At 35.8% G+C, this 11,216-nt stretch overlaps 1 pseudogene; it reads left to right on the top strand.

Annotated features, from left to right (window-relative positions):
* Nucleotides 1-1,378: 1,378 nt before the first annotated feature.
* The window catches only part of LOC101561435, a 47,589-nt pseudogene continuing 37,751 nt past the window's right edge, over nucleotides 1,379-11,216 (top strand).

The raw sequence follows: 11,216 nt of genomic DNA, 5'->3' as shown, positions 1-11,216 counted from the left end.
AAATATGAGGTCTTGTGTAGGAGATGACTGTTCACTCACATTTTTTCACAAGTTTTGGTTGAATTTACCAGCAAAACAAGACAATATACCTTGGCAAAATACAAAGATGTGATAAAAACTGATGTTGTTTATTTCTCTTGTAAGTTCAGAAGTCTGATTTTATAACCAGTGAAAATTGATGGTAGCCTCAATTAATAATTACCATCTTCAAAACTATTTTTACCTGTTTCTGATGGCATTCAAAATTATTGTTTATATGTGAAGGAAAGATAATAAAATTTTCCAACCTTAGCCACACAGAATATTTTTCTAGAATCTTATAAAGTGTTAGAAATCCCAATTATTGGGATAGTGGAGCAGTAATTGAACAGTTTTATTCAAAAATTTACCAGTGGATGTTGAACTTGTAGCAAATGAAATTACAAGCATTGCAGATTAAAAATGAGGTCTTGTGCAGAAATGAATGAAAGTATTTCCATCCCAGTGTCCACATTTGGCTTGTCCTCTTGCTTCCTTAATATTATAACAAGCATTTAAAAAGGAAGTTTTCAAGCAAATTTACTGAAACTTATATTTTGCGTGTGGCCAAGGCATTTCCCCTTCATTCAGTGCAGCCACAGCAAGCCATTCATTCAAATAAGAAGGTCAATGTTTGGGGAAATTTACTGAACTGGACTTGAGTAAAAGCAATTACTGCAAAGCCATGTATCTATTAGAACAGAAATTTACAAGGCTGGAGGGATAGATTAGTGGATTATGTGCCTGCTTAGGCAGGTACAGGGACCTACATTCAATCCCTGGCATCATATCCCACACCAGCCACACCCCCAGGGTGGGCTGAGTCAGCCACATGCTTATAATCCAAGCTGCTGAGGTGAAAGCAGGAGGATCACTATGAGTCCAAGCTGTGTGATGAGATGCTGTAACCACCAAATACACTGAAAAAAAATAGGAATTTACAAAATTGGCCAAAGTTGTATCTACCCTTCCCTCCCTCCCCTCTTACCTCATCTGCTCTCCAAACCTGTGTTCCTTCATTGCTTGTTAGTGTTCAGATCTTCTGTGTTTATTTTCTAATCTCATAAATTTTAATTGTATAAGTTTTTGCCTACATTTATTTACTTATTCAATAAGAATTTTTTGAACACACTGAAAGGGCTTTAATGAAATGAAAGATGAACCTGTTAAATGGGTCAAATATGAAGTAGATATGAGGAAATTTTGCAGCAGGTGTCTCAAAGAAGTGGAAGGCCACCCAAGAAGAGGGAAGCCCCCAGCATCACAGCCTCCGTGAAGGGGGGACACGGGTGCTGGCAGCCCCGTCCTCCAAAGGGAGCCACGCTGCAGGCCCAGGCCAGCTGTGGGTCCTCTGCGGGACATGGAGTCAGCTGGTGACTTGCAGGCCGTCAGTAGCGTCTTGCTGTTCTATACACATGGGTGCTGCTGTTTCATTTAAGCTCTGTCAAAACTCTTCAGCTTCAGCTGTGAAAGAGCAAGACAAGTTGCCAAACTTCTAATTCTCTAAGTCTTACTGGCTTTCCAAGTGTCTTCACCCTGAGTAGCATATTGTGGTATTTAAAGAGGTCTATACCTCCCCAAAGAAAAAAAAAAAAACCCATATCACTCAACAAGAAATCATGAAGATCCAGTCTCAATTTTTGAGCATGTACAATATGTACAATATAAACAATGGAATATGTTTGGTTTGTGGAAAATATATTTTTCTCACAAAAGTATATTGGTTGTGCTAATGCATAGTAAAACAATTGTTTTTTTTTATTTTTATGAATACATGTTTGGAGTAGACAATGATTATTTTCTCTGTGTGGATTTAGTACATGTATATAACACATCTCAATTTTTTCTCTTCTCCCTCCAAACTCTTTTTATTTTTTTATTTTTGCCAGCATGAGATTTATTTACTTGGAATTCTTTATGAAATAAATTATCATAACAGATTAATAGTCTGATTTACAGGACAAAAAAGTATAAAAAGTTTATACTAAATCAAAATCAAGGTATATATATACGCATATATATGATTACAATAACATTTTCTCTGGATTTTATTTTGTACTTTACATTTATATTGGACTTCTTATGTAAGAGAAACCATGTAATATTTAATCTGTGTGTCTGATTTACTTGACATTGTGGTCTCCAGTTGCATCCATGTTCCTACAGATGACTCAAGTGCATTGTCCTTGAGGGCAGAACAGTGTTCCATTGTGCATAAATACCATATAAGCTCTGTCTTAGTTACTCTTCTCTCATTGCTGGGACAAGTACCTGACACTCAAAACGAAGGAAGGAAAGGTTTATTTAGTTCACAGTTAATGGAGGGTTCAGTTCATATTCTGCTGGCTCCGAGGCAAAACGACAGCAGTTCAACGCGGCAGAAAACAGGGAAGAGCAGAGGAGGTGCAGCAGGAGCTGCGGGGTCCATCAAACCTCTCTCTTCCTTCTGCGCTGACTGCGAAGACCAGCACTCTACAGTGAAGATCCGAGCTCCTCCACAGTGGTGCGGCCGCAAAGGTCAAGCTCCTCAGAAGACTGGGACTTCTCCCCGGAAGCGTTGGGGTACGGCAGGAAACCAGGCAGGGCGGCTTCCTGCCTTTCTCAATTCCTGGGCCCTGCCCACCTGCATGGCAAGGCCCCCATGCTGAGGTCTGCTGGAGATGATCCAGGCAAGTTGACACAATGTATCAACTAACACAAGATGTTTCCAACTTTTCGCTATCATGAATTGTGATAGCATGAACATGAGCATATATACACCACTGAGATACTTTTAATCTTTCCAGAAGATACTTAGAAGGGGAATAACTGGCTCAAGAAGCATTTCTACTTTTAATTTTTTTGAAATAATCTCCACTCCAATTTCCATTTTGATTGTATCAGTTTGTACTCCCAACATCAAGTAAGAAACTTTCCTTTTTTCCCTGCAACTTCACCAACATTTGTTCTTGGCTAATTTCTTGATGTCAGCCATTCTTTCTGAAGTAAGATGGAATTTCAGAATTGTTTCAATTTGTGCTTCTCAAATGGTCATGATGCTACGCATTTTTTATGTATTTGTTTGCCAGTTGTCCTTCATTTGAGAAGTATCTGTTCACTTCATGTCCTACTTTTATTGGGTCTCTAAATCTGGGGACTCTAATTTTTGAGTTCTTTACATATTCTAGATATTAGCCATTTGTCTAATGAACATCTTATTTATTTATTTATTTTGTTATTCTGTAGAATGTCTCTTCATTCAGCGATTTCCTTTGCTACACAGAAACTTCTAATTTAATGTGATTCCATTTATTGATTCTAGGTAGTATGTCTTGTTCAACCAGGTTTTGTTAATGAAATATTTGCCTATACCTATGTCTTCAAGGTTTTTATCTATTTTATCTTTCAGCAAATTAAGTATTTCAGCTTTAATATATAGGTCTTTGATCCATTTTGATTCTAGTGTAAAGTACGGTGAGATATATGAGTTCAGGTTGAACCTTCTGCTTATGGCTAGCCCATTTCCAACACATTTATAAAAGAGGTATCTTGCCTCCAACAAAAGGATTTATTCCCTTTGTGAAAGATAAGAGAGTTGAATGTGCCTGAAATTGTTTCTGCATTTTCTGTTCTGTTCCATCAATCCACACATCTCTTGTTGGCCAGTATCATGTTGGGTGTTTTTTGTTTTACTTTGTTCACTTATTTGTTTGTTTTTATCCCTGTAACTTTGCAGTATAATTTAAGTTCAAGATTGTTATGCCGCTGCTTTATCCTTGTTGTCCAGAATTGCTTTGACATTCTATGACTCTTCTATGAGGAATGCTATTGGCATTTTCATTTAGATTATGTTAAGCCTGTATAACAACTTTTAAATTAATTTTATTGAGAAAGAAATACCAGTGAGACAGATTCAAAACAGGTTAGTAGAACAGTTACAATAATCAATAAATATGTTGCATATTATCTTTGTAGTAATTATTCATAGTACAAGATGCAGACATGATATCTTATCTAAACACTATTAGTACAAATCTTTCTTCTTATTTAACTAAGAAAGTAGCTATATTTCTATACTATTTTGTATATATTTATATATATATATATATTTTCACTACAAAATGGTTTTACATTTATATCCCTCTTTTTTATTTAGTTTTGTCAGAGATGGGTATTCCATTGCAATTTGAATATTGTCAGTGTGTGAATTCAGCAAAGTAATGCAGTATAGTCCAGTAGTTCATAATAGTAGTGGGTTATCCACATGACTGGCAATGTTAGAAGTTGTTGACTTGAGCCTTTTACAGCTCAGCATATTAATATGACTTTACTTTTTATACCTCACTTTTATACTTCTGTGCTGGTTGGTTAAGTCCAAGGTAAAGCAAGACCTATATAACGAAAAATGTAACTTTTATACCTGACAAGATTAGTCAGATTCCTTCAGGATTTACCCTGATACTCTGTACAGCAGTTTGTAGATTTTCTGTCAGTGTCATCCATGCAGATGAGTCACGGCCATTGCTTGACCAATTTGCTCTCTGTGAAAGCCTGAGAGAATGTTTTCTCTCCATGTGACTGTCCTTAGTAACATTCTACATTGTCGATAACTTTCCTCTGTGGCCCCATAATCTCCTTGATCAGAAAATTTGGGACATCACTGAGTTACATGATGTTACAGTACAGGTTCTCTTATGTCCTGAGTCCTCACTAATCTTGAATGGCTAGGGCCAAATGTTGGCTGTCCTTGTAACTTTTCTTTTTCTCTAATTGTTTGGTCTGAAGACTTAAGTTGTTAACCCTCCAGCAGAGAAGCTTAATGATATTATTACCCTATAACATAGGCAGTTGAGCTTAACATCACTATTTATGTATTATAATTTTGGAAACATGATATTTTGACTATATTTATTGTGTCTATCCAAGAACATTAACTTTCTTTCAGTTTTCTAGTGTTATTAAAGCTCCTTTTCCAGAGTACTATGGCTTTCATTGTAGAAGTTTTTAACTTCTTTGTTTAGGTTAATTTCTAAGCATTTCATTTTTCTTTGTAGTACTACGAAAGATACTGTTTTTCTAAATTTTCTCTCTGTGAATTTATTATTTGTGTACAGGAATGCTATTGATCTTTTAATGTTGCCTACACATCTTTGTCCAATAATGAACTTCTTTATTAAATCTAGGAACCTCTGGTATGATTTTGGGGTTCTTCTATGCAGAAAATCATGTTATCTGAAAATAATGATAATTCAGCTTTTTTTCTTTGCTATCCAGATCCCTTTTATTTGTTTCTCTTGTCTAGGTGCTCTGGCAAACATTGTGAGAATTGTATTGAGCAACTGTAGTGATGAATTAACAAATATCTATCTCCATTTTCATTTTTAACAATATGTAAAAATAGGTTTAACCTACAGAAGCAAAATTTGGGGCACCATCATTAAGTTTTGAGGAGACCTAGTAGTCAGAAATCCTTGTGTTGAGATGCCAGGATTTTTTATAGTGATCAGTACTACAACTCTTTTGTATTTGGAAAATGGCTCAGGAAAGAGGCTGGACATGGTTTAAGAGATACCTTATGGATTTTTATTAAGGTTTATCTTACAAGTATAACTTGATGGAAAGGTTATTCTGTATTTTCTATTACTGAATAGATTTGAGCGAGGTAGAAAATGTTCTGTCTTATACTGATTCCTACTCAGGCATGAATGGTTTTTAAAGGTTCTTATATTTTAATTACACTTTAGAAAAAAGTAGTTAAGAAACAACACAATTTCTTTGCAGATGCTCAACTGGGGTAAAAGGAAGATGGGAAGAAGCTGTGTTCTGGTCTCTTAAGCGTGTTCATGTGGAAGAAGGAATTAAATTTATCTGCTCCAGTGAATATAATGAGTTCTAATGTTGGAATTTGCAGGGAGACAAATTTCAGAACTTTGTGACAATTAGAACTGTTTCAAAACAGAGTGAGGTTCCTAACTTGGCTATTATGTTTGTTCCCTGAGTAAATCTTATGTAGAATACTAAGTCTACACAGGTCACCTGTTAGATGCTTGACATGATATTATTTTGTTTGATTCTTACCCCAAGTAATAGGTGTCATTATCTCTGCATTTTATAACTAAGAAAATGGCTTAAAAACTTAATTCGTCACTTGCTCAGCCTAGGGTGCTCAGAAAGCAGAATCAGAGTTTTCCTCACATCCTCTAATTCTCCTCTGTAGGATTTTGACCTCATGCCAACATTCTTTCTGTGAATTATATGTTGGTCTAATAATTTTACCTAAAGGATTCTACCAGACATTACCCTGAAACCCTTAGGAAATGAAACTTTAAGAGTTTTACTAAATTGTTTTTACATGAAATTGTTTTATATGAATTGTTTTAAAGAGCCGTATGAATTATTTAATAAGTGTTATTAGTTTTGTGTATTTGACATTGAAACAACTTTATGTAACATATTTTTTCTTCAGAAGTAGAGTAGTATAAGTAACCAGGCCCTTGTTATTTTCATCTTCCATTAACAGAGCACAGACAGTTCTTGTAAGGCTGGAGAGGACGTACTAAGTACTTCTAATACATGTGCTGTATCTAAATTCTTTCCTTCACTGTACCTGCCATGTATCTCATTAAGACAGTATGATATAAAAGACATTATAAAATAATAATAATTAGAAAGACTTTTCCAATTATTTGTTACTTATTAACACTAAACTGTCTCTTCCAGATTAAACATATAAAATTAAAAGTGTTAATTTTGTTTCCCTTGTAAAGAAAGAAGCAAAATAAAAACCAAATATCTTTTCTGCCTGTTTGTGCCTGTATGCTTGCATGTTACTAGGAACCTAATACTCACACCCCACTTCTCCTAAGTATCATTATGTAAAGTATTGCAAACTTCTGACAACCAAAAATGACTTCTGAAATATGAAATCAACTCTAAGAATGCTGTTCTTGTAAAGTTGGCTAATTTCCCTGATTTAGAGACAAGTTTTCTATAATTGCATCTGCCAGTTTTTGCATTCTCTATGCAGATTTGTGGTCTCTAGATTCTCTCTCTCTCTCTCTCTCTCTCTCTCTCTCTCTCTCTCTCTCTTTGTAGAACCAAGGATTGAACTCAGGCCTTTGCACTTTCCAAGCAACTCTAGATTCTCTGACAGTATCTGTCAGCCCTAGTGATGGTGAGGGTTTCACTGAGCAGATTTACACAATAAACCCTGTGGCCAGCATGTTGGCTGGGGTCTGAGGCAGTACCAGAGTATTAAGCCCTTTAGAGACACGTTTCTGAAGTTAGACCATTCACTGAGAAGTGCAAAAGAACTCACAAAGGCGTTATTTCGCCTGTGCTTTGATGATCACTAGCTTGGCAAATATATCTATATCTATAAAAATATATATGCATAGATTATACCATAAGCATCTTTTATTACAAATAGATATAAATATGCATTGTTTCTGGGATGGAAAAACACTTGAAAGAATACAGTGACTAGCTGTACACATCATGCTATACCTAAAATTTGCAGTTAGAAAACAAGCAAGTAAAAAGTAAAAACATGTATTTTTCATCTTAAAACTAATTAGCAGTTTTAAAATTTGTTATAAGAGCTTTAAAAAGTTGCAAACTTCAGCTATGCACAGAATGATGTGATTGAGAAATGCAAAATAGAGGAATAGCAGGAGAGAAAATGTTTCTTCTTTCTACGTACACTTCTGGTCGCAACTGGTTTTATTTCAATTTTTTTTTAAGTATCCATGTTGTATCCCATCTCTTCGCTTACTTAATAGTGTTCCCAGCTTGAAATCACTTTAGAATTGTGCCCATCAACAGAAGCAGTAAATTTCATTTGCTCAGTGAAAAATGATGATAGAGTTGGACAAACATTAAGAGAACGAATCACTCAAATTACGTGGATTAGAACAGATTCCTCAATAGCTACTTCAAAATCACTCTGCAGGTCCTTATGTGTTCTTGACTGATGCTCGTCAAGCTATGGGTCCACTACAAGTCAAATGAGCACTGATTGTGCCAAGTGACTGTGATAGACAGCTCCAGAATACTTAAGACCAGGAGCATAAAAGTCACTAGAGATTGCAAGTATATAGTTCAGCTTATAGCTCTGTTGCTCAAAGAAAAAGTTATATCTTTTTGTTACTAAAAACAGGAAACTCAGTTTATGTCCTGAATGTCATTTTACCTAGTCATAAATTATCCTGAGGTATTTTATGTTATACAAGGAACCTAAGAATCTGAAGGGGAAGTCCAAAAACCTAGTTGTGGTTCCCTTAATTCTGTTCCACGCTTTTTGTAAGTGGCTCTGATACATCAGTGTTCCAATATGTATACATTTCATGAAAAATAAAAGGAACCAATTGTACATCTTTAATACATCTAGAAACTGATTCTCAGTTGACATGACAAAAGAAGTAAAATGTAGCAATTTCCTCTATGACACTAAAACTTGATGGAATGAGAAGGCTTACTTCAGTATCTGATGAAATAAGCAAAACTCGATATAAAAGTGTTTAATTATAAATAACTATTTTAAACACTTAAAAATCCAGTTTAGCTGTCAGTAGGTTGATAATAAATGCATCATTAAAAGTAAAAAGAGGTTTTTCTATTCTAAACAATCCTAAATCCTAATTTGTGACATTCTAATTAAGATATTTTCACCCAAATACCAAATGAGAGTATTCAAAAGAAAGAGACATTGATGACTTGTCCTAAATTAGTAGGCATTTAGAATTGTTGCTAAGTTTTAGAATATTCACACTAACACTAAGAATTAAAAACAAGTTTAAAAAATATAACTTTTATATAGAAGTCTGGTTGGAAGCTAGGAAGATGTTTGGTTTCCAGCATTTTGTTTTGTACTTTCAGTCATTCTCTCTGTCTCTTATCTATTTCCTGTCTCCGAAATAGAGATTCTGGATATTCAGCTGCGCTGGCACTAAGATTCCCGTGTCCATTCCAATGTCTGCTCTACCGCATCTGTTAAACATTTCTGCCTCTTGATGTCCTGGTTGATATCTTTAGGGAAACTCTAACCATGAAGTCATCTGAGGGCCGCTGCCTACACACAGCACACCACTTTCATGAAATGTGTGAATCTGCTGAAATTCATCACTGTTTCAGTCTTTGCAATGTTTTGGATCATAATACATTCTCACTTAAGCACCATTTGAAGTGGTGCATTCTTAAAATTTTTGTCCTTAATTTCCAGATTCTCAAATATTTTCACAATCCCTTACCACTTGAGATTTTCATCTGAACTAAAATACCTAATATTTTTACACGATTTTCCTAAGGAACATAACTTAGTTAGCTAACTAAAGTTCAAACACTCTTATGAAGGGTTTTTAGTCCTATAAAATGAGGCTTATTTTAAAGTAGCTGGAAGATTCATAGAGTGATTTGGCATTTGATTTCCTTTCATTCACAAACTGTACTTTCGGATCATAAGAGAAATACTTATTTTCACTGATTACAGTTGCATATATAATAGATATTCACACAGAGAGAAAGGTGGTAGACATGCAACTCCAAACAATACTCAGAAATTAAAATTGACCAAATCCTATGACCATGTAGTTATCTGGAATAATGGGTGTTCAAAAGACATTCATTCATTCATTCATTCATTCATCAAATTCTTACTGAGCAATTGGTATGTATCAGACACAATAACCTACCAAAATAAGGTACTGATCATGTAATCATTATTACTACATGCATCAGACATAGCATGTATTACTCAGACCTGAAAGTAGAGAGGGTCTATTGTAGATTCAGTCCATACACAGTCAGCCAGCTGTTAGGCTGAAGCTGCAAAGAGAAGGGCAGGAGAGAGGAAGGCTGCTCTATCTGTGGGAGCAGGAAAAAGAAAGAAAGAAAGAAAGAAAGAAAGAGCTAGGGAGGGAGATGATCTTTCATGGACACAATCTCAATGATACACCTCTTCCAACCTTGCTGCATCACATAACACATTAGGCTCAATCCACTGATGAGCATAGCACCCCTATATCCAATCACCTTTAAAAATGCACCTCTGAGACTTCCAAGGAATGTTTTAGAGTTGAATTTTAACTAGGAAAGGTTAGTATGTTATAGTAATTTCGAGAGCAATTAATATGTCTACGTATATAAACACAATCACATACATGTACACTTGTACACATGTATTCCTGTGTTTCTGTGTCATAACAGTATCTAGAATGGTGTTTGGTCAAATATCTGGGTGTCCTTGTTTTACTGATAGAGGTCTCAGAGAGAAATTTACTGAGGGGAACTCATAAAATAATTTCTGCATTTGAACCAGATATTCTGTAGAGCCAATATGTTTTATTCTATGACACAACATATGTCACAAAAACTAATTTATACTACCTGAACTTTAAATTTGTTAGAATTATTTGTACTTAGGGATGCTTAGTCAAAATATATTAAATGATATACATGAGAAATATTTATTGAGAATATATTCAAAAGACCTAATTTTGTAATACTGAATGAAATGCACAATAATTCTATCTGTAGAAGGAGAGACAAACAAATAAACAAATAAAAGTAATAGTGGATTAGACCAAGAGTGCAGGCCCTGCGAGTGAGTGAGATGACCCGGGGACTGGTGGGATCCTGAACAGACCCAGAGTGCAGGCCCTGCGAGTGAGTGAGATGACCAGGGCCCTCCGGATCCTGAATAGACCAGGAGCGCAGTCTCTGCAAGTGAGTGAGACCACCTGGGGCCCGCGGATCCTCATTCCACCCAGGCTGCAGGCCCAGCACAGAACCCTTCAGCAGAACTCCCTGCAAAGAGGCTAGAGGCAAGACCCACCCAGCTGATTCAGGAGCAGAACATCTTGCCTGAGACACAAAGGATTCAACTCTAATGCCTACAGCAGAAAGAAGTGGAGCACAACAGCCAGATCCAAACAACACCCACCTGGAGAAATCTGAACTTCGTAGATCCAGACCTGGTGCTAAGGTAATAACTCTATCTAAGCTCTACACCGAAGGTCAGAAGACAATGGTATACAAAATGACAAAGAGAAGGAACAAAATGCAGTCTCAGGCCCTGAGTTCACCCAGTACAAATGCAGAAGACACTAGCACTGAGGAAACTGGAAATCACACACCAGATATAATAGCGATGACAGTAAAGAATCAACTGCAGAAAGGTATAGAAGAAATCAGATCAGAAATAATTTCGGAACTAAAAAATG

This window comes from Octodon degus, unplaced genomic scaffold (genome assembly GCF_000260255.1).
Source record: "Octodon degus isolate 3935 unplaced genomic scaffold, OctDeg1.0 scaffold00004, whole genome shotgun sequence".
Lineage (NCBI taxonomy): Eukaryota > Metazoa > Chordata > Mammalia > Rodentia > Octodontidae > Octodon > Octodon degus.
Note: the sequence above shows the minus strand (reverse complement) of the source record. Positions and strands in the feature narration are given on the sequence as shown.